This window comes from Anthonomus grandis, chromosome 8 (genome assembly GCF_022605725.1).
Source record: "Anthonomus grandis grandis chromosome 8, icAntGran1.3, whole genome shotgun sequence".
Classification (NCBI taxonomy): domain Eukaryota; kingdom Metazoa; phylum Arthropoda; class Insecta; order Coleoptera; family Curculionidae; genus Anthonomus; species Anthonomus grandis.
This window is the reverse complement of record NC_065553.1, coordinates 5813547-5839894: the sequence shown is the minus strand read 5'-3', so window position 1 is coordinate 5839894 and position 26348 is coordinate 5813547.

Here is a 26348-nt window from a genome sequence, read left to right as displayed (position 1 = left end):
CACCAGAGGTCAGAGCCGCCGGCCACTTCCGCACTCACGCTGATGAATCCGCGGATTTTTATTTTAGTTGATGTTGTCGTTTAAAGCCCCAACGGCCACCGGCTAATTCCGCACGACCTTAATTAAGTAATTGCGCTTTTGTTTTAATTAAATGGCATCATTTGGGTCCAGGCAATGTCCCTCTCTATTCTCTACTAAAGCCGCCGTAATGCTTATTTAAATAGGAATTATTCAAATTAATGTTTTTGATGTTTTGAAGGCGTTACAAACATAAATTAATTAATTTAACGGACTTATTGTAATATCTAATCTGGTCATGTTTTTTGATATTATTACTCAATTGTTTTTAAGAGTAAGTAAAAATATTTCCAGAAAATTTAAAAGTTGCCAAATAAATCTATGCTTCAAAAGAGGGGATTCTGATAATTTTAATAATTATAGGCCCATAAGCCTATTACCGGGGTTTTCAAAAATTTTCGAAGCAGCTATGAGCACAAGATTGATTCATTTCTTTACTTCCAATAACCTGTTTAGTATAAATCAACACGGTTTCTTAAAAGGCTAATCAACGCCAACTACTATATTTGCATTCATTAAAAACATTGTAGAACATTTTTGGAAAATGGTGAAGTTGCTCTTGGATTGCTTTTAGATCTAACCAAAGCATACGATTGTATGAATAGGGACCTGTTAATAAAAAAAATAGAGAAATATGGCATAAGGGGAAATGTAATAGAGTGGTTTAGGTCCTACATTAATAACAGAAAACAAATAGTAAAAATATCAAAGGATGGGAAAACAGGTTATTCTAAATGTGTATTTAATGATATAGGAATTGGACAAGGCAGCATACTTGGTCCAGTATTATTCATAATATTTATTAATGATCTTGATCTCCTAATAAATTCACCTAGCCAGAAGATTGTTAAATATGCTAATGACACTAACATTATTATTACTGGTAAATCATTAAAAGATTTATTAAATAAAACAGGAGAATTCTTTGACATGATCACATACTAGTTTAATACAAAAAGGTTAATTTTAAACAAAAAAAAAAACAAATATTATAATGTTTCGAACAAAACAATGTAACATACAAAAGCCTTTGCAAATGGAATTTGGCAATAATGATTTAAATGTAAACGAAAATGTCAAGATGTTAGGCTTATACCTTTTTGTTTTTTTTTATTTTTTTTAGGTTTATAATTTTTTTTTTATTAATAAACACCTTAACTGGTCATACCATATAAACCAGCTAATAAAAAAGTTAAATTCTATTTCTTATGGTATTAGAATAGTTGGAAAATACATGAATGAAAAATCCTTAAGAATTCTGTACTTCGCTAACTTTGAATCTATTGTTAAATATAGTATAATTTTTTGAGGAAAAAATAGCGGGTTACAAAATGTTTTTATTGTTCAAAGAAGATTAATAAGAATTATAAAAAAAGGGTTTTCTTCAAAGTTGTAGATCAGTCTTTAGAGATTTGGGTATTATGACCGTATACGCCTAATATATATTTGAATATTTAATGTTTCTTTTCAAAACCAGCATCTTTTCCAATCAAAAACGGAGCATAAATATAACACAAAGACATTAAACTTTAGATATCCAGTTCATAAACTTTCACTAACAGAAAAATCTCCACATGATGAGTTTAAGGCTGCAATTAAGGATTTGTTAGTAAAGCTGGAACCCTACTTTTTAAGAGACTATTGTACCTAATCCTAATGCATGTTTTTGTTCACATTATTGTATTTCATGTACAGTGTTTGTAATTGTTATGTGATTTGAAATAAAGATTATTGTCAGTTTAGAATTGTTGTGTTGTGAGATGTTTCTCTAATGATACAACTTTTGTTGATTTCTAGTTTTGATAATTTAATGCACATGCCATTTGACTTTACACCAACAATTACAGAAAATACCAGAAAAAATAATACAAACCTATTAAATCCCAGAGGTTTTGTAGTGTCACGCACGTTGGTCGTTTGGTCGATAGGCGGTGTGACCTCTGGCCACTCCGTGCCAGCGTCGTGTCTTCTTACATCCGCGTCGCGGTGCCACCAGGCGACTTCGCCAAGGGGGGAGGGCGCCGCGACGCCTCCGGCCGCCGTCTCTTCGTGACCCCTGGCCACTCGCGTGAGTCCGAAAAATCAACGGTTTAGTACACTAAAATCGTGCCAGGATCGAAACTTTTCTTTTTTTTTTTCGTTGTCCTAAAGACAACAAGAACATAGGCGTCTCAATATTTTTTTATGACTTTATTTTATAATGATAAAAATATATAAATGAACTTGACTTAAGTAACACTAAAGTAAAATCACACAACAGTTTTACCACTAACCAAAACTATTTATTTTATCCTCGACGCGTGCAGGGCCTTGAAAGATTGGGTGATTGAAAAAGCTCGACATATAGATGGCAGTAAGAAAGCTAAACTACCGTCTCGAGACTACACAGACCGTCAAGCATCTGGTATGTCATATGAAATGCGACCATTTTTCATAGTTCTTTAGTTTGCAGACGCTTTCTTTTTACTTCTGCCGAAAAAATAACTTTCGCATGGGAAATATTTGTATCCTTATTTTGAAAATCAGTTCTCTTCAGATTATAATAAACAGATTGTCTGCAAACCTTGTACAACATTTCATAGATTAATAAATGGCCATTAACCTTCTATTTCTGAGTTGACATTAAATCACTTTGTGGTGGTGTAAATAATTTTGATATTACTATAAATGATATAACACTAATGTCTAATATGTGTTTTTGTACTGCATTTCCAGCTAAATACAAGACATACAGTGCATCCCAAAAGTTATGTCTAAATTCATTTGAAATTCAGGGGTGTGTTTGAAAAAAAAACGCTCGGATCCGTCGATTTTTATTTCAAGTTGCGCATTTTTGTACGTAAAGTTTGTATATACAGAGTTGCTCAAAAATAAATTACGACCATCAACTTCATTTTTTCAAATTAAAGCACCTTTTTTTATTTCATTTTTGAATTTCGCGTGGAATTCTACGTATGTTTCATGCATCATGTCATATACCTAAAGTCAACAGTTATCGAAAAATAGACGACCAAACATTATTATTGAAGTTCACCTTACAAGTCACCTTATCTCTGAGAATTTTTATACATAGCAAAATTTAATTCATTCGTGTTTTCATTCATTTTATTGTTGGCTGGTGACCGTGTATTTTCATAGAAACTGTATGACAGTTGTACGCCAAACAGATATTGTCAAGTGTGAAGTGTACGAGCAAAGTTGCGGTTTTCACAATGGTAATGTTAACGGAATGAGAAAAAATAGAAATTCTGTGCATGGTTGGGTTTAGTGATAGAACACGTACTCAAAGAGAAGCTGCTCAATTATTCAATGAAATCCATCCTGATCGTCCTCCGATATGTCAAAAGGGGGTGAGTAGAATAGAGGCTAAATTTAGAGAATTCGGTCATGTTAGAGATCTGCCGAAATCTGGTCGAGATAAAAATGAACAACTTAACGTTTTGCTTTCTTTGGAAGAAAATCCATGCACTCCTCTGTCGCAGATTGGGGCAAATTTAAACATCGCGAAATCTATAGTTCACCGAATAGTTAAAAAGCACAAATATCACCCTTACAAAGTTATTCCTGTGCAAGAGTTATTTGATGACGATTTCGATAGGCGAAATGAGTTTTGTGAACTCTTACAAAACATGTGCAATCTAAATAATAATTTGGTAACAAATATTATTTTTTCCGATGAAGCCACGTTCTGTTTGAATGGTAGTGTGAACAGACAAAATTTTCGATATTGGGCAACAGAAAATCCGCATTGGATGATGGAGGTAAACACCCAGTACCCTCAAAAACTAAATGTGTGGTGTGGAATAGTGCGCGGAAGAGTAATAGGTCCCTTTTTCTTTGAACAGACTTTAACGGGACAAATGTATCTCGATTTTCTCCAATTTGAATTAGTTCCAGCATTACTAGCTTTATTTTCAAATCCATTGGACCCAGGCTATCCTGACGAAGAACTAATTTTCCAGCAAGATGGCGCTCCGCCGCACTATGCTGCCACTGTGCGTACATTTTTGGATGAAACCTTTCCCAATCGGTAGATAGGAAGGAGAGGACCCATCGAATGGCCTGCTAGGTCGCCTGACCTAACACCAATAGAATTTTTTGTGTGGGGATACCTCAAGTCGAAGATATTTGTTAATAGACCAAACAATCTTGACGACTTGAAAGAGAGAATTCGCAAAGAAGTGCGTGCCATAACTCCGGAAATGATTGAAAATGTGCAACGAGACTTTATTGATTGCCTTGGATATTGTTAAGTCGTGAATAGCAACCATTTTGAACATTTAACTTAATTTTTGTTCTTTTTTTATTTGTTACATGAATCGTCTTTTTTTCGATAACTGTTGACTTTAGGTATAGGACATGATGCATGAAACATACGTAGAATTCCACGCAAAATTCAAAGATGAAATAAAAAAAAGGTGCTTTCATTTGAAAAAATGAAGTTGATGGTCGTAATTTATTTTTGTACAACCCTGTCTATATAAACTTCGCGTACAAAAATGCGCAACTTGAAATAAAAATCGACGGGTCCGAGCGTTTTTTTTTCGAACACACCACTGAATTTTAAATGAATTTAGACATAACTTTGGGGATGCACTGCATGTTCCTTATAAAAATATAGAATCTATTAAAAATAGAATTATTAGTATGGTGACAAATCTTAGACAATAAGCAATAAATATAAGCTTTTTAGACTTGTATAACAAATTTATATATTCTATTCTAACAAAGATATATTCCTAGATAGTAAAAGGTTAAAAAGGAGAGCAGTTTTCATTAAAATCTTTTTATAAAAATAAAAATTTTAATTTTACTTCTCTAAAACAAATAAATATTTAAACTTTTCTGAAATTTGTGAAGATTCCTCCAATAAACAACCTGAAATTATGTCTAACATTAACGAATAACTTCGTAGTATGTCGGGTGAAGAGGACACATCTAAACATTTTCTACCATCTTCCCTTCGCCCAGAAGAGGCAACTTAGAAAATAATGTAGAATTAGTAATTATATTTCAGATCCCTATAAGAATATAAGATCCCTTAGGCATAAAACTGACGAATTGTTATATCTTCTGGAACAGCATAATTTTCCTGAGCTTGTTTTAACAACAGAACGTAGGTTCGCCCAGAGGAGTATTTTCATGTAGTACATACCCATGTAATTATTACTTAATTTCATTTTCCTATAGTACCACTCCACGGAAGCACTCTAATTCTGTCAAAACAATCATTTTATTTTACAAACTTCAATAAATTTGGTCATATGTGGGAAAAAGATTGTTTTGAACTCTCAATGTCCTTTTGTAAAAAAGTCAATCTCTATGTTATTTGTTTATAACCTCCATCTTCCAAAATAAATGAATTTTTAAACAAACTTTACACTATACTGTAGGAAATTTCTTCTAATACTAAAATTGTTATTACAGTTGACTTTAATATTAATTTTTGTAACGAAAACCAGATACCCTCTACAATGCTTAAGAATATACTGACAGCTTATGGATTAGCAATGTATGTGGATTTATTTATAAGAATTGCGGCCGCACTGCGTCAACCATTGACTACATTTGCTCAAACATTAAGAAACTTTTGTGTTCGGTATTCCTTTTAGCGTCGGTAAGGAAGAATCTGGAAAAAATCAGTTAATGAATTACGGAATTTGTGCCAAAATGTAAATTGGAGTTGGAATAGTAAAAAAACAGATTACTATAATATGCAGCATTGATAAATAAGATTCGTTGATTTTCGTGGGATATTTGTCACTTCAATAATTAAAATATGTTCTTACAACTTTCGATTCTGGATGTATAATTCCATACATATAAGGAATTTGTTCATACATCCATGGGACTTATATCAGGCGAAATCAAGAGCTATTCTAATCTGGTAATGATTAATTCTTTCAGAGTTACACCACTTTTAGTATGATCCGGCCTGGCAATATTGTTCACAAAGTTAAACACACCCCCAATTCATTACGAGAGAGTGCAACTACGGTTGCACAACTTATATAACTTCCGAGGTAATACATCTTCATCGTTCCAAGTGTGTAAATTATTAGAGGTGCTTTATTAAATATTACGTTTCTTAAAATATCTCAAATCACAGTGGAAAGGAAAACTGTCAATAGCTGTTTACAATCTAATTTGACGTCCTGCTTCCCTTTACACTCTTAAGTGATAATCATCACTTACTGGTGAAGAGTAGTTAATAAAAGAATTTGTAAAGACTTTTCAAGATGGATTTGAGCACTTAAAGACATAGTAGTGGGATCTATGAAAGTCAGATCTTAGTTCCAATAGAGTTACTACAAAATTTCTATTTACTGATTCAATAATATACTGATCTTTCAGAATCATTGCATTACGACTACATGCTAACGTGTCGAGGCTTATCATACGTTTATTAAAACTAATTGTTGCTCAAAAGCAAATGCTATAATAAATAGTATTTTTGTGAGCATAATTTGTTAGCCTAGTAGCCAGAGTATCTGTATGTAAAACATACTTTTGCAGCTTGACTCGCTTTGAGTTTCTCGTATTCTATTCGAGTACAATTCAATTCAAAGCAATATAATAAATCCATTTTATATTGATCATTGTCCTGTTTAAAATTTCTTTATTTTATCAATCTCTGCATTGTTCTGAATACTTTTAAACCTGAAATATTTTGAAAGTTTTCATGAGATGCTCATTTAGAGAACTCTTTGAAAATGTATTATTACTTTTTAATGAAAAAAAGAGTTTATTAGTATATGTTATTCTGCTTTCAAAGGTGGGTTTGAAATTTCTTTAATCATTCTTTTGTCGAAATATTTAAAGACGTTATGATGTTTGTATACATTCTAACGTAATATTTTAAGCTTGAATTATTTTCAAATACTAAATTTAGGTCTTAGTCTTTTCAGGAGTTTTCTCCATTTTTAAAAAATTTATGATTTTTTTAAAATAATCTATTTTTTAATTTTTAATGTTTTTTCTTTATTTATTTCAGTTCTTTTTTAGCAACTTTAAAGAAGTTTAGTGGTTTTGCTTATAAATTGCTAAAATGTGGAGTATTTAAATTGGAAGCATATTTGTGGACTTTTGAAATTTAAATTAGTGATGCCAATTTTCAAGACTTTTGCATCATCAATTCTATTAACTATACCATATTATGTCTGTTATGTATGTCTTCTGAAAAGAACCATATATTCATAATTTTTTTTTCTTAACCTGAGTAAGTAAAATATTCGTAATTATAGAAATGTCGAAATTGTCAAGTAAATCTTCAGATTTTCATTTTCGATATCTTTATGTACTCTTTTAGCAGGAAAGCGTCAATAGAAACCATTTTATAAAAAAACAACCAATATAAAACAACCAGTGGGTATTTTGTAGGATATATTATTATCTAGGATATAATACAACACAGTATACACACTATACAGAACATATAGGATGTTCCTCCGTTATACAAACAGCTAGAGCCTCAAGTATATCCGTAGGTCAAATACTTCAATTCCCTTATACATATAGTCAACTCATATATAACTGGACATTTTTTCACATCATCTGGCTACCTACGAGGGCACAAGAACTATAGAGCACATGCCAAGGGTCTAAAAGGAACAAAAAAAACTTTAAATCAAACTATAACCGGCCCGTATATAAAAAAGGGTTTTTTTCTAAGCACCTGGCCCTAATACGCGACGGACAAAAAGGGCGATATAAAAAACCTTTGGGGGACACTTTTTTCATTTGAATTTTTTTATTAATGAGATTCAATTATTTGGGTTCGGGTCACCCCGTTAAAAGGTCTCGCGGGCTGAAGAACACACTATATGAAAAGTGATTAAGGAGATTTACATTTGGCTAACTGCCATTTTTTATGGGTTAGTTTGCATTTGAATGACTCATTAAGGAGGTTGGTCATGATTAGTTTGCGATATAACCGTGCAACTGCTTATTATCAGTGCTTACAGAGGAGTAGGCATTTTAAAGGAAAGAGACGTATAAGTGAAATGCACAAAGATCTTAAAAACAATTATGACTTGTTTTACCTACGAAGGTTGAAAAAATTGCGGAATTACAATAAAGAATTGAACAAAAATGAGAACACCAACTATATTGCAAAACTGAAAGACTACAGAGAATACATTGAAGAGCTGTTTGAGGATGAATGAGGAAACTTAGAATATATGTCTTTCGAGGGAACAGACAAGCTCAGAAATTGCAAAGAAGAATTTGTTACACGTATTACACGTAACCAAAAAGAGGTCTCAAATTAGAAAAACTGCCTTGCGTCATTTTTACAATAGTAGAAAATTAACTTCCAATACGCACTGTAAAGGTCTAATTTTTTTAATTCTTATAATATCGGCGTATAGGGACTGAAAGATGATGATCTTATTAGCAGAAGTCAGTGTTATCGTTTTTTTTTTTTAAACAATTTTGAGAACGTATGGTTCCTTCAAAGCATATTTTATGGATGGAGGAATTCAATTTTTCAAAGCAGAGCATTATACATTTTGACGATTTGCATAAATGGACTGATAAATGTTCCCACTGGAAAAATAGATGTTTTCCTAAGGCACATAAGGCGCTGTCTTTAGACAAATCGGGTTGGATTTGAATAAATTGATTCTCATTTTTTGCCTGAGAGATTAAACGGCGACATCTAAATTGTTTGCCAAATGATCTTCATCCAAAATTATTTAAAAAAGTAGAAATTCCAGATGACACCTAAATTATTCGTCTTTCTATATAACTAGATAGGCAGAGGTGGACCAATTTCACGGCCTGCTAGTCTCCCGGACTGAACACCATTGGCTTTCTATGCGTGGGAGCGAGCTACAGAATAAGTTTATACTTTAGAAATCGTATCCAGAGATCATTTAATAAGAATGCCGAAGACGTAGAGCTCGAGAATGTATTATAAAGCATTTCACTTGAATATCAATAAAGCATGTTTAAAAAGCCTTATTTGTTTAATTTACTTTTAAGGTCAAAATTTTATTTCTCCACTAACAAAAAATTACAGTTTGTTTTAGAGCCAACTGAATACTGAAACAGGTAAAAATCGTTTAAAAATCCACGAATTAAAGATGCTTTTACATTTTATTTACATGTAATATTTTATGTTAGTGATAATAGAAAACTAACACAGAAAATATTTTTATTTTTATTAAAAATCGAAACAGTAACATTCAATCTTTGTAGTGGTATATGTTTAGCTTAAAAGACTCTAAATGGTTTGCTCTGTCACCTCCTTAAGACTTTCCAAACACCTTGTTAAAAAACGCATAATTTTTAACTCACTTATTTAATTTTACCATCCAATTCTATAAACGCCTGCACTATTGTAGTCGATAGTTCTTCCATCACCTTATAATTTTTAAATATATGTGCACGTTACAAAGATCTACCCTAGCACAGATTAACATAATAAGTAAATAGTAGTAAATAATACTAGATCAAGGTTATTTTTCAAACTAGTTAAGTATTTCAAAGGGGAGTCCGCTGTACACAGCTATACTCAGTTGCTTGTAAATTTTTCTGCTAATTTAAAATCTTAACACTTACAAAATATTGAAAAAAAATCCGGTTATTTATACGCTAATCCTAAAACGGGTCTGCCAGTGCCTAAATATTAAAAAAATCTAATTAATTTAATTATATGTATGTAAAAAATCTATCCCTAGCGAAAGGGCATGACATTTTCAACCCACCAAAAAAATCCTCGGGGGGCAACCGTTCCTAAAATTAAAATAAACAATAGAACAAACGGCTTGTACTTTTTTCTAGTCACATAAATAATGGGTCTTGTTTGTTACTTTGTTTTTTATTACTTTAATTTTTTTATTGGTAATTATATGGGGGTAAGATTTACCGAGATACAACCAGAGGGTAGGAAAAAGTGGATCGGGTTGATTTTTTTTGTAAGTTCCGGTTGTAACAGTAGATTTTAGTCTGTAGTTAGTATTACTAACAAAAAAATATATATACGTTACATCAGTTATTCAGCTGTTCTTTATATTCACAGTAATTGAAAAAAAATCGCTCATTTAAAAACTTTATTCGTATTAATTATACAACTCTTATATATGAGATTAGCAAAATGAAAATAGTAATAAAATAAATAAATAAATAAATAATATTCATGAACTCAAAAATCACAATCTTCATTAAAGTAATTAAATTCATTTTCAAGAATCCATCAATATAGATGTCCCTTTGGTTGATAATGTGCAAATAAGCACGCATGAATTTAAGATATGGCAAAAAAAATTTAAATTTTTGACATTTAGAAATCATTACAATGATAGACGGGAGTACTACATGGATACACAGATTTCACTAAAATACTAGGATTGCAATAGACTAGGTTTGCAAGAAGCAATGGAGTGTTGACAACAAAATACATTTATAAATTAAAATATTTACGACACATCATAAGAAGCAAATTAATTTTTTATCTTGGAGTTTATGAAGTTTTATGCAAATACTGAAAAATATCTTATATCAGAATGTACAGAGAGGCCAAGTAAAATGTTGCATTTTTCTATAAACTACATTTAAACCTTTACCTACTGATTGCTTACCCACTGAAATCCATTAAAATTAAATTCCTTCTCCAATTAAATCAAAATAGTTTTTTCTCAAAATATCATCAATGATTTGTTTAGGATAATGGTTCAGCTATTTAAGAATTGTCCAGCGCTATATAGGTTCAATAAATAAAAAACTAAAATATCCAGGTTCGTTTTAAGAAGGATTATCTACTAATTATCATAGTAAAAATTTATTACAAGAAACTTTTTCTTTTTTTGTAAAGCATCCAAATGCGGGAAACTTAGCGAGGTATATAAAAATTAATAATTCCTGTGACTAAAAAACTTTAAACTGTCAAATACCTATAAAACATAATACTTAAAGGTGTTTTTATGGCTAATTTGATTTTTACACACGTTTTGATGTTTAACAAATATTTATAGTGCACCTATGTATATATGAACTTCTATTATTGACTTACTCTAAATAGATATTTTATACTATCCTATAAAAAATATAAATTTCTTTAATGTTGTTCGGAATTTTAATAAAAAAATCCAATATCCATCTTTTTGCCTAGTGGGATCAAAAAAAGCCTCTAATTATACAAAAAAAAAGATTTTTTTTTAAGGTTATCTAGCAATCATAAAAAGTTATTTATAATGATTTTTAAATAAATATTACAATTTTTAATCATTTTTATTAATGTGATGCACAATTTTTAAATTATAAAATAGGGTAATACAATTCTTCAAAGAAAATTGCTTTCTTTATGCCATTAGTGCTTTAATCTAAATATAATTATAATTATATGTTTCATTTTCAAAAGTATCTACATTTTTATAATCATAATGGGAAAGTTCGAACTTAGTTCTAATATGAGTATTAGAAGAATTCTAAAATATGTATTTTTTTAAGACTGGCAGACTTATTTATATAAATTAAATTTTGTTTGCAAATATTTTATTATATGCAAATATTCTTAGTATCTTAACAAAAAATTAAAAACTGCCCTGGTTTCACAATATGCGGATGATACATCTATAGTTTTGGCAGAACGACATTTGTCTGATCTTTGAAAGAACTACTTAATAGTGGCTACAGAGGTAGAAAAAAAGGTGAATGGTTACTGTTCTTAGTTAATGGATGGCTTTCAATTCATATCCCTTATCGATGTACCTCTTTTATGTTATTTTCTTCAGAGATCATTATGTCAATTATCTGAGCCGTTCTCTCTATATTGTTAAATACCACAATATCTGGGCAATTTTGGATAGTTTCCTTACCTAGTACAATTCCCAAATCCCAGTAGACTTTTGCTTTTTTTTGTTTCTTATTTGTACTTGTAGTACGGGATTTTTTCGCTATAAGGTTATACAGGGTGTTTCAGAACTATGGGATCAAACTTCTAGGGGTTGTTCAGTGTAACAGTAGAATCCATAAGTAAAATCTGTATTGTTGTGACGAATTAGACGAGACATAATGAGTTAGTTATTATATTGGGTATTACGTCACTTATAGCAAAAATCAATTTAGAATTTTTTTTTTTCATTTTTATCTCACACGCTCAACAATTAAAAAGAAGAAGAAAATAGACTTATTCACGTATTTAAAATAAATATGAACTTAAATCTGTAACGATACCGTTCGATATACTTAATTTAATTTAAGTTCAATAAGTTTTAAATACAATAATTTACTTGAGGTATAATAGATTTTAGAAGAATCCATTTGAGTATAGGAACCCATCCGGAAATGTGTCACTACGCCACTACGGCCCTAAGACGCGTTTAAATTTAGAAAAAAAATTAATTACCTAAATAGGATCTGATGCATTTATTTTTACCTTTTGTATATGATACCATCACAACAATTCAAAATTTCAAAAAATTCAAAATGTCTTCATCCAACCTCAATATACCGATTTAAACGCCGCACATGAGTTATTACAAGACTTTACATGTCCCCACAAGAAAAAATCGAGCGACGTTAAATCGGGTGACCTAGGAGGCCAAAAACCTGCTCCACCTCTGGCAATCCAACGGTGCCCAAACCGCTGAGCCAAATACTCGCGTACTTGTACAGCAAAGTGAGCCCGCGCTCCATCATGCTGAAACCACATTTGCTGTCTAACGTTTAGTGGAACATTTTCAAGGAGTTCTGGGAGAACTTTCTCCAAGAAACGCAGATAAATAGGTCCTGTTAACCGTTCCAGTAGAAGGTATGGCCCAATTAAATAATCATCAACAATACCTGCCCATACGTTGACAGACCAACGATTCTGATGTTTTCTTGGAAAAATTGCATAAGAATTTTTTTCGTCCCAAACATGGCTATTCCTGCTATTAAAAATACCGTCTCTTGTGAAAGAGGCTTCATCGGTCCACAAAACATATCGTAAAAAATTTGGTTGTGCAATGATGTGATCCAGAAGCCATCGACAAAATTCTACTCTAGGATGAAAATCGGCTGCATTCATACCTTAAACTTTCTGGAAGTAGTAAGGATGGAGTTGTTGCTTGTGTAGTACCCGCCAGACAGAAGCGTTACTCGTATTCATATTCTTATAGCGACATCACGTGTGCTATTTGATGGTTCATCGGCAACTCGCTGAAGCACCTCTTCTTCAAATTCGACCGTTCTTACGGTTCGAGCAACACCAGTATCATGCATCTTGGTCTTAAACATGCCTGTCTCAGTGATCCGCCGATGAACCGCAACAAACTTTTTGTATCCAGGATGCTGTCGTTCGGGATAACGTTCATGATACGACCATGATGCTGCTCGTGCATTGCAGTTTGTTGCTCCGTATGCCAAATGCATATCCGCCAATTCTTGATTGGTAAAGTTTTCCATTAGCAATAAATGTTTAAAAATTGTAAGCTATAAAATTTTTAAACATGACATTGATAAGCGTTGATTTTAAACAATTGTTGTTATGGTATCATGTATAAAAGGTAAAAATAAATGCAGCAAATTCTATTTAGGTAATTAATGTTTTTTATAAATTTTAACGCATCTTAGGGCCGTAGTGGCGAAGTGACGCATTTCCGGACATTGGTTCCTATACTCAAATGGATTCTTCTGTTGCACTGAACAACCCCCAGAAGTTTGATCCCATAGTTCTGAAACACCTTGTATTTGTGATATATCGCTTAGTGGAGGATTTTGGATGCATTTTCATGTCACTGCATTTATCCTTTGGTATATTTTGTTTCAGTATATACTTACGATAGTTTTTTGTTTCAATTACCTAGTACATTAATTATTAATATTATTATAATAATTATTATTATTATTAAATGGTGCATTTTAGTTACTGTCGAGACTACTACAGGCTTGGGCTTATTTATTATGTCATAAATTCTTGATTAAAAGTTCTTTTAAAAATATAGATATTGATTTGAAATTTCAGAAGATTCTAACCTCTTGGAGATTTTTAGTTGTGGTTTTAATAAATGCATCGCTTTGCTGATCATTTTGTATAATATTTTACTGAATAATTATTCTTCAACTAACTATATTAATATATCTTATCTGTTCAATAAAAAAAACGAAAATTCTTGAAGATTTTTAAAGACATTCTTGTCATTTTTGACGATACTATTTGCGACTCAATTGATCTGGCACCTAAACAAATAAAAAAGGTAAATATTTTCTCATACATTGAAATTATTCCGTCCTTTCTTACTATCAATAAATATTGTATGAAACCTGTAAAACCGAAAGGTTTTTGTTATATTAAATTTAATCCGCACTATTATTGTCATGAACACTAATTCAAGCAAATAGATTTACTATTATAATTGCATATACAAACAATATACAACTAGACGCCTACCTTACTATCTTCCCGATATACCGAATAGAATAATTGGCCAAAAACTATTTTTAGAACTATGCCAATAAATGTATCTAGGTGGTAAATAATAATAATTTACAGAATATTCTAACAAGATATTAATTAGAAATTCACTTGCATAAGAACTAGTTTCCAATAGTGTTATTCAAAAAAAATTAAACTAATTTTTAATATTACAAGAGTTCTGAAAAATATAATAAAAAAATATTTTTTTTTCTCTCTTACCTCTACGTAGAGGTTAATTCTAAATAAATCAAAGCTTCAAATATTTTTTTTAAGTGGCCAGCAACATGTATTTAATACTGTTTTTGACTAAATTCCATTTTTGTGGTTTTCTTTTAAAAATACTTTTTGTTTTTCAACTATCTATGTAAATATAATACTAGACTTTAACAACTTCTGCGTTGACAAATTTTTGATAAATTATGTATAATATTGTTTTTTTAAATTTAATAAGAGATCATTGAATACATTTTTTATTATATAAATAATGACCTTAAATTTGACTATGTAAATTATTGAAAGTAAAAGAAGTAACCTCTGTGGTGTTTTTAGATTACTTTTAATTTTAAGCAAAAGCTAAATTTGCCAACTGATAACATTATTACCCGGCAGCCGTTCTTTTACCCACCATACATACATCGGTCGGATTTGCATATTTAGGCAATATGGCACAAAAAAAAAATAAAGGAAAAATGCCTGACCCCCGTATACAAATAAATACCGATCACCTAAAAATAGGGCATTATGAATGCAGTGCATGCTTTTTCGACTGGTCACTTTTTGTATTTTTGGAATGTAATTTATGCACACGTCCGGCATAAAGTTAACCTATGACCTGCGCCGCTTCATTTTCGGTATAAATTAGAACCCTGTGGAGGGTTTAAGTGAATAAGTGTGCGTGGTGTTAGAAATGAATAGAAAAAAAAGGTCTTACGTTCTGATTATATATATTTGTATATTTACGTAGTATTTGTTCTTTAAAATTAAATATTTTTTTAATTCAAAGTAAATATTATATTTGGAATTAAAAAAAACAGTATCTGCAGTTGTTGATTGCGGAGAACTAATTTCTCGCGTTTTTCTGAAAATGTTTGAATCAGTCGACAGAAAAAAGCAAAATTAATAAAATCAATTATTTGTTTTATTTTACGCATCAATATAGGGCGTAATTACAGATCAACTAAGTTTACAAGAAAAAATATGTACATAGAAATTTTATCACTTTAACTTCAACCCATTAGCGGGGGCGGTATTCACGACTATTTTTTTATATGGGCATCTTGTTACATAGTATATACTCCTTGTTTGTTGTGATACATCTTTTGAAAATGCTTGAAATTTCTTAATTGAAAGTGATTTTATGAGCTATCCAATGGGATTCCTTTTTCAAATCCATCTACCAGGTAAGTTGGTAATATTACTTGCAAAAACATAATCTTTAGAACAGATATCGCAGTTGAACCGCTAAACAAAATATTAATAATAAGTATTTTTTGTTAAAGAATGTATACATAATATGCTATAACAATTATCTCATTTATTATAATTACCTCCTTGGAGAATGAAATAAGCATCAAATGGATGGTAAAAAAGGTAGAAACTTTAGCGCTGTGAAATTTTCCGTTGCTATTCTGTTTTTCAAAGGCTAATTCGTCTAAATAAGTATTGTTAGGCTTTTACTGGAATTTCGTAGAACAAAGACTTAACATATTGCCACAGAAATAAATCTAGTGAAGTTAGATCGGGTGACCTAGGAGGCCAAGAAACTGCTTTACCTCTGGCAATCGAATAGTGCCCAAACCATTGAGCCAAATCCTCACGTACCTTTACAGCAGAGTAACCACATTTACGGTCGAACGTTTATTGAAATATTTTTCATCCAAGTAACGCCAGTAATAACCGTTCCGGTAGAAGGTATAAACCAATTAAATAATTATCAACAATGCCTGCCCATACGTTGACACACCAACGTTGCTGATGTTCTCTATGAAAAATTGCATGTGGATTTTCTTCGTCCGAAACATGACTATTCCTACTAAAAAAATTGCTTGTGCAGCGATTTAATAAAGAAGCCACTGACAAAATTGAACTAGGATGATAATCGGCTGCAGTCAAACATTGAAACCTCCTTGAACATTCTGGAAATTGTAAGGATGAAGTTGTTGGTCGATATAGAATGCAACTACAAAAAACAATCTCTGTTATCGTTTTTAAGGATAACATTACAAAGGCGCCGGTGACATTTGTATAAAGTACAAAAGGCAAAAATTAAATCCTATTTAAGCAATTCATCGTCTTTCTAAATTTTAATGCATCTTAGGGCTGTAGTGCCGTTTTCTACGGTTGCACTGAATAACCCCTAGAAGTTTGATTCCATAGTTCTAAAAAACCTGATTAGTATTGGTATGCTCCAAATAATAAAAGCAGTGCACTGGAAAAAACTATTTAATGGGAAAAATACTTGATATAGTATAGAAGAAAAATAAAGACTTTCTAGCAAACTTTGTGATATTGTGACGCTTTTACCATTTTTATTGCCACCTCCTGTTTATGATTCACCTGAAAGAAACCAATAAAGAGAATTATGATACACAATTCCTTACTCTTTTTTTAATAATGTTATGTAATATCACAAATAAACTTATTAATAACGATGTAAAATTTCGAATATTTATCACCCAAACCACCGAATTAATCTATTTCTCTTTTTTATCACCGCTTTTTACTGACCACTTTGAGAGGGCCAATAAAGTTAAGTGCAAGGCTCTTAAAGTAACTGGGGGGGCAAAAAGCACTGTTGGCCGGACATCATCCGTTTTGCTTGTGAGAGATCACGTGTAAAAAAAACTTTCCATGGCTAGTCATGTACATATATATTTTTTTTTATTATCTCCCTTCAAAACTCGTTATAAATAGAAAAAAGTCTACTTCACTTTCAAGCTGAATTAAAAATTAATTATAAAGACATACACTTTTTATTTAAGTTTTTTCATGTCATCCCTAACGGTACAAACCAAAAAACACTGACCTGAAAAATTACCTACAATTTATTACTACTTTTTTTCTACGACACCCTATTTTGCATACCTTCGTAAAAAACTCACCTAGGGGTGACTTTTTCCCACATAAGAGTCTAGCCCAGCTTCCTAGGGTAAAACGGTTTTTTAAGATTTAGATCCGCACATTAAAAAAAAACAGGCATTTTTTCTTTCCGGTCGTCCGGGATACCCAGATGTTTTTTTGGGCTTTCTCACGGTGGAGATATGATAGTGTTTTTCTTTGTATATGCAGCTAACAAAGTACTGTAATGGTGGTTTGCATTTTTTTGCATAAGAAAATATTCTAGAAAAAGTTCGTTATTTGTCAAAGATGGCATTTGAATAACAGTTCTGATCGAAGAAGGTAGAAGGGTTGTATTGGCACTTGGTAAAATTTAATTTATTTATTAGATGTTAAGGGGGTAACGAATTAAAAACGACCAGTAGCATATTTAAATGAGAAGCTTTGGCCTTGCAGTTACAACATTATTTAACGGTTGAGTCAAGGTTGAGAAAGTTTGCTACGAAAATCAAAGGACGTCTTATTAGATTAATAAGTTCAAAATAATTAATTTTACTGTCACTGAAAAAACTTTTAAATTGAAAACCAAGCTTCTTCTTTTAAATCAAACTTAATTTTTCTTGAATGTCTTTCTTTAATAAAATGCTATGCACATGCTAACTAACTGAATGCAACGTAAAATATTCTATTAACATTTATTATTCAAAAATTAACTGTTTAAAAAAAGAAGAAAAAAGAAGAATTTTTTCATTCCGTTTCATCCATTTTTCCCCCTACTGCTTTTTCCCCTCATAATTATATGCCTACCTATTTATTTTTTTTTAGTTTGTCTATAAGAATTGTTTTTTTTTCTCTCACTTCTTCTATTACAAGCCTTAACAGAATCCAGGAAGTTGTTTCCTTCTTTTCTGGAAGTCTGAATGCAGGGCTTTTTAGTTGCCTTATATACTTGTGTTAACTAAATTCTTTATATAACCTATTGTTTTTAATATGCTCTCTTTGTTTAATATTCTAATATTTAATTCCATGTATATAATCATATTACCTTCTGTAGTTATGCTTTTTTTTTGTATTGGTGGCTTATAAACGTCTTATTATTATTATTATTACTATTATTATTATTATTATTATTGAGTAATTGTCACTTCCATTATATTCAAGTAACACACGATAGTTAAATAAACGTTTATTTTTGGGTTGCACCAGGTGTATGGTAGTATGGAATAGCATAAATAGTATAATATCTAAAGATGTTTATAAAATGCGTTTAATGGAATGAGATTTTTTTCAAATAACCTATTACCAATTTAGATATTTTTTTTAAATCTGCAGATGTATTTTATGGATCAGAGGGTATTTTTCGACGTACAAAGAAAAAAAATTAATTTTTACCAAAGGCGTTCATAAGGCATTTATCCTAAATATTATTTAATAAAAAAAGTACACCACTGCATTTTTCTAAAATAAATTTTATTTTTTTTATTCCCTGTTTATTTTTGAGCAAATTGATGTTCTTGAATTTTTTTATTTGTATATCTTACTTGATATAATTATTGTTTCATATACAATAATACATTAATTAATAATACATTAATACATTACTAAATATGTAATTGTCAATTGTTTTAAATGAAATTTTCTCCCTTGTGTAAACAGAATCGTATATAATATATGTATATTCTACAGTTTAATATTTATTGTTTTAATTTAACCTTGACCTTGTACGGTTGATATACCAATAGTTTCAATTTAAAAACTGTATTTTTCAACCTAGATAATAAAAAAATTTCTAGAACAAAATAAAACTGAAAGTTATTTAAAACTTAATGACCTATGTTAAAAAAACTGAGTTTCCACTTATTTGCGATAAAAAATGGCACAACTACTGTAATTTTCATAGCGACGTGCCATGTTATCGAGAAATAAAATAGAGTTTTTTCATGTTTTACTCGAAAACCTTAAGGTTATGTGAGAAAAGTATAGATACAAAAACTATAGACTTTTTAATCACCTATAAGTATTTTTTCTCAGACAATTATTTTCTTCAAATAAACCGTTTTTTATTAACCCTACTCTTACACTTACCCACCCCTAACAACTTAAAAAAATTATATTTTCAAAAATTATTCTTATCCAAAATAATACTCTTTTGTTTATTTAAATGTGATATAATTATATGTATATGTGTATGTTAATAAATAAATACAAAAACAATGGTATAAGATTGGATTTTATAGACGAAAAATGGTGATTTTTGAATAGAATTTCTTACTATGTTTGGAGTGTGTGGGGGGATGTAAAGGTTGTGTTGATAAAAAAACATGTTTTTACAGAAAATATATATTCAATATTTATTTTTATAATATTGTTTATTTTAATTTTTAATAATTTTATATTTAGTTTAAAAACAGTGTCTTAAGATTGGACAATATAAACAAAAAACAGTAATTTTTTAGAAGAATTTAATGAAATATTTGAGGTGTAATAATGGAGTTTAAACTAGATATATAAATCCCGTGTCAATTTTTTTAAATGCCGAAATTTTCTCCTTTTGTAAACAGAATAGTATAGGATATACGTATATTCTATAATTTAATAAACATATTTAACGATAATAGCTAATATAAGATGTGTTGCTTGAGATGTTTGTATAAGGGTCCGTAAATTTTTAGACCCGGACCCGGTTTTTCTCTCGGAATTCATAAAATTTAAACGTTTAAATACAGTACATTGTATACTATTTAAAGATGTTTACAAAGTGCCAGTAATAAAATAAGCTTCTAAACAAATATACTTACTATCAGACAAAAACAATGAATTTTTACTTATAGAAAATCAATATAAAACCTTTATTTTAATTGTTAAATAATTGTTGATTTGGAATTTATGCTTAAATTATGGTATATTATATCAGGTGTCCAGGAACTCTGTTATTCTACCGACAAACTTGACAGGATACAAAGGGTACAAACTTGACGTCTTAAAAGTACTGCAAAGGTTAATGGACCATTTTTCATAATACAGTCAATAATATGGTCTTAATATCAACATACAGAAAATTAAACAAATGATCATCGGCAATAGAGATATAAATGCAAATCACTTATATGTAAACAGAACTCAATATTATAGTTGTTCTATTATTAATTACATAATATTAACAGATTTTTGTCAATAGAAAATTAGATCTTTTTATGAAATTGCAAAATAGTTTTAACAATTTATTTTTTATTTATTTTAAATGCCTAACAACTGTGCTAAATACGACGTAAATATAGGTAACCTTTAAAGAAATTTAAACAATCGATTAGATTGATCACCGTAAAGTGACGGATCTGAGGCCCATTAAATCTCCGTAAATAATTTTAAATAGTGCCATTGTTAACTCGAAGATTACGGCAGAAATGCACAAAGAGGTCAATGTATACCCAGCTGGGCGTATTAGCGTGGCGTTTTTCTTCTATCGAAGGAAATAAGGGATTCCGTGACCGCAGGTTATAGCCGCAAGATTAAAGGCTATTTTTTCGTCTTTATGTTTTGGCAGTTTTTTTGAAATATACCGACTAAAGACGGTTATTATAAAAATTAGCAAGACATACTGAGGAAAATAGTATCAGTTACCTAAATTAATACCTAAAATTATCTAAATAATTTAAACTTGTTTTGACGAGATGGTAGTGTGAATTGACTAGGCGCAAAATTCTTAATCATATGGAATTTTTTAAAGAAAACCATCTTGTCAAGAATGTCGCGAGTTGGCATATTTATTGGTGCTGTGTAAAACGGAACTTTAAAAAAATGTTTTAAGTATCTTAGCAAAGTAACCATAAAAATTAAGTTATGTATAAGAACATACAAGGCATTAACACGAAAATTTTCTTTAATTATAAATATACAATTGATTAATATTAGTTAAGAATTCTTATCCGATAGTTTTAAGATCCTCCAATACAAAATAAGAAGTTTGAAAAGTGCGAAAAGCACGTATTGTTGCTCTAGGAGATTTATTTTTTTGATAATAAAACCCACCAACTCAATTCTTTCTTGCAAAGTTTAAACCATTGTTATCAATACTATCAATATTACCAGGACTAGATTAAATAAATATTTCGTGCTACTGTTGTTATTGCTCACTTCAACAAAACACTGATACCAAAACAAAAATAACTTAACCAACAAATTCGTCGAAATATGCAGATATTTACTGTATATTTTGACGTTTTTATCAAAATAACTTGAATGCATTTTTCTTCTTAATCAATGATACTACCTGGATGATTAAAAAAAAAATACAAAGAAAATCCCAATCAGCCGTTTGGCATAAGTGCTTGAATTGTAAGAAATTATTTTTGCCAAAAACACGGTCTAATTTACGTAACGTGTTTTTGCCTTTAGATTAATTGACATTAGTTATTACTAACATCTAGGACTATACATGGATTAAGTTTCAGATACTATACATATATCAAATTGTTTGGGTTGAAGGTTTTTAAAAAGTTACATTTGGAAAAGCCTAGAGTTTCTCTGAATTATTTTCAGTTTTATTTTAAAAAATGTTGAAAGATGTTTAAACATTCATTCGCTACATGAAACTCCCGTGGGTAACTGAAAATTAGAACTGATGATGGCACATACGACGAAAGCGCTCTACTAAGCCAATAATAAAGATTTTACTCTGGATATATCTTGTTTGATTATTTCGTTCGCTCATTATATTTTGATGTCATCAGTAGAGGAGGCTGGCTAAAATAATTAACTTGGCTAATTTTTTATATATTGTGACGACAGGCCACCTATTTGGGAGACCACCCTGTACGAGCTAGACATCCGAAGCGCGCGTGGGCTGGGAAACAACGACTCAGCATAGTGTGTTATTGTAATTGCATAGCTAATAAAATGTACTAATAGTTAGTTGTCACGTAGACACTAGAATTATAACATCTAGGCAACTCAATATACCATCTGTTCATTAAAGCCCAACACAGTAGTATTAATTAAGCTACAACCCCCAAAGAAAGTACTGGTATCACAATATTTTAAGCAGTTTCTTGCATACTATAACTGCAATTTTATTGTGTCTCTACAGGTCTCATAGTTTAACAACTATATTTACAACTATATTACACTTTTTGCATTTGTCTTTATGTGATTAATATTATCTTGGATGCTTATCATAAATCCTTCAATTTTCCGAGAAGATTAGATCATTTTTCAACCATTGCAATGATTTAGACCTGTCAACTGCATCTTTGTGAAGATCGGTTTGGAATCTTGCATAACGTACCATGCTGAGAATCTTTTTCTTTGTTCCTTTACTACTTAACATATGGAAGAGGTAAGTATTCACCACCACTTTGATTTAGCAGTGTAAGATTGATGGCATCATTCACAATAACTTGAAAGAGATTATTGTTGTTTTTTGTGTGCTCCTACCTCCTTCTTCTCGTTGAAGCGTTACTCTATACTTGGTGCCTCGTCTGGGTTGTGATTTCTATTCTTGTGTGTCTATTAAGGTTTTTCAGATTTCCAGTAACCATTCCAAAGCAGTATGTAAGAGTGGGAATTTCATAGCTTTTAACTGCTTTCATTAGTCTCGTTGAATTTAAGTTTGTTTTAAGTAATGCAGTCAATAGTTTATAGAATTTCTTGATTAGTTACTCCTTGACTTTATTTGGCTGGATGCAGTTAAGGTATCTATATGAGTCTCTTGTCTTTCTTTGTTCACAATCTCAGAAAATATGACAATATATCTCATATATTAACCAACTTGACTTGGTTAACGATAAAGAATCATAGTTTATTTCATTTAGGAACTTTCTTTATAAAAATAGTTACTTACCTATCCTTGACGGCTAAAATTAAAAATAAATTTATTTTTCGAAGTAGCATTCATTCGGTAAATATTCGAAATAATAATATGATAATAATGTCTCAGCATAAAACTACTATATTGTACAGAACAAACGACTTACCTGTAGGAAGTTCGTTCTGGATTATATGAGTATACTTGTCCAAATAGATATTACATTGGTAGTATCATTATTATTCCTTATCGAGCACAATTTGAAAGAATGCACCATAAAAACATCTTTTCTCTCGCTGCGGTCAAGCCATACCAGAATACCTCATTACATTATTTGCGTGAGAAATAGAATTACTTGGGAGGGTGTTTTAACTGGATTAGGGACATATCTATTTGGACGAGTATACTCATATAATCCAGAACGAACTTCCTACAGGTGAGTCGTTTGTTCTTTACATTATATTTCGTATACTCGTTCAAATAGATATTACACTGGTAGATGTTTAAAGAACATATTAAATTCTATTTTTCCTGCTACTATTACTCATTAAAACTCCGATAATATATATCTTCTCATCTTTATTTTGAAAGAAGCAGCAACCATTAGATATAAGGTCCTTAAAGACAAAAAACTTCTAACAAACACTTAAGGTCTAAATATTTAAGTCTTAAATGTTAGACATTATAAACAATAACAATCGTTATTACTAAACTATGAGTCTTACTAACTTATAATAATACTAATAACAGCAAACCAATAACAATAATATGTATAACCATTTCTCAGTTTTCAACTAATTCTATAAAATTAAACTTCTCCGTTGCCAAGGGTCGATTATAGAATTTTCGAAAAACGTGTGAATTTTGCGTCCATCCTAAAGTATTCTTAATTCTATCTATATTTAACCCTTTTCTAAGTGCTGCCGAAGACGTGGCGTGTCTAGTGCTATGTGCATGAAAAGTACTTGTATCTATTCCGCTTTTTCCTAGTATTTGTTTTATTATTATGTTGCTGTTCGGTAAGGTTTTCTATAAGACAATATAAGAAATCCGCCATTGTCCTTTCTAAGCGAATTTGTTCTCAAAAGATATGCCTTTAATGTATTTATGATGCACAACTCTGGGCACTCAGTGAAAGTGTTAAACTCCAAGACCGGCTGTTCACGATTAATGCCTGATGTTTTCAGTAATTGTGTAATTGTGTATCTCTATTTTCGAAATTGTTTGTACTCGTTGTCCCGTTGCTAAAATTAGTAAGGATACCAGTTTTTTCGTAAGTAATTCTAACGAAAGCGTTTCTAATGGATACATCTTTTTTAGGTATTCTACAACAGACATTGGGTCCCACGTTGTGTTGTATTTTGGAAGGCTGCGCCTGATTCTAAAAACACCCTTCAAAAATCGTTTAATTAAAATTTCATCGGTGTTAGAAAAGTTTAATAGTAAAGACAAAGCAGATCTATGACTATTAAGGGACGTATAAGATGATTTCTGTAAATATAATTCGTTTAGAAAGGAAATGACATGAGCGAGTCTAGCTTCAAAAATGTCTAACTGTCTCTGAAGACAAAAGAGTCACCATTTTTTGTATGTTCCTGAATACTGTTTAAGAGTTCGTTCACTTATATATTTAACCGTTAAGGGAATAGCTTCATCTGGAATACCACGACTTAAAAAAGATTGCCGGATAATTTCCCCACTACTAGGGATATTTGTTGCCAAAGCGGGTGGGGGTTCCTGAAAGGAGACATTAATAAGGTTTTATTTGGCGGTAGAACTACTGGTTCTTCAATACTTCGATAATTCAGAGAAGTTCTACGTATAACAGCATAAAATTGTTCAACTCTTGACTGTTAAATCTAAAAATTTTAAGCGAACAATTTAAAAACCAATATAAGAAGACCCTAATGAGCAAAGAAAAGTATGAATATTTCTTTTATTATATAAACGATTTGTTGTTAAAAAAGTACCTAGGCTTAGGTTTTTTTTTGCATTTAATTTAGTATTCAATTTTTAATTTTTTATGTATATTTCCGCTATTTTGTATCTTCAGTGTATTGTTTTCAGTGTTCAGTAGAGTAGCCCTAGGCTAGATTGCGCTCTGTATTACCATATAACTTTTTTTGTGTTAATAAAAAGATTCTTCTAAAACTTCTATTATTATTATTAATATTATTAGTCATCAATATAATAATAATAAGAATAATAATAAATAAAATTTTAATTCCGTTAAATTTTGCTAAAAAATAAAATATCAATTTTTATAGCTATTGCTAAACTAACAGTCTTGGTGGCCCCTTATAACTATAATTTAATATCCTATTAAGTCGTAATCCTAAAAATTAATAATTATCCGTATTAATTAAAAAAAAATTACTAAATTACTTATATAGGACCAAGACGCCGATTTAAAAAAAAATATGTGAAAACGCTTACAAGCGGCATAAAGCAATATATCTGGTGACATTTACATCACTTTGAAGATAATTTATCGTTCAATTCATGGTAATTTCAGTTTCAATTAATGGTAATTTACGAGATGGTTAAATAAGTTTCATATCTCATACAATTATAGAATTATATTAAAATCTGTAAGTAGCGTTTATGTAAGCAACGTCATTAAGGATATGTTGATATTTTCATCAGTTCAAATCGTTCTAAAATTCCAAATAACTTTGTATTTGAATATTATTCTTTAATCTTTAAAAGCACATAATTTTTTTTATATATTTTTAAATAGTAATACAGTTATTTTGATTTAATTTGATTTGACTTTAAGCTGAAAATATAATATTAAATAATTCTCAAAATTAAATAAAATATAAATTTTATACGGCCCTGTTCATGTTATCACTAAAACCGTTTACGTTATGCTTTTGTATACGGGCGGCTTACATAAATGTATTTAGGTGACCCTTCACTATCAATATTAGCTTTTTACCGCGAAGCTTATCTGGTACAGTCTGGTCTGTCTTTTTTTATCTTATCATTAAACACACCGGTCGTTAT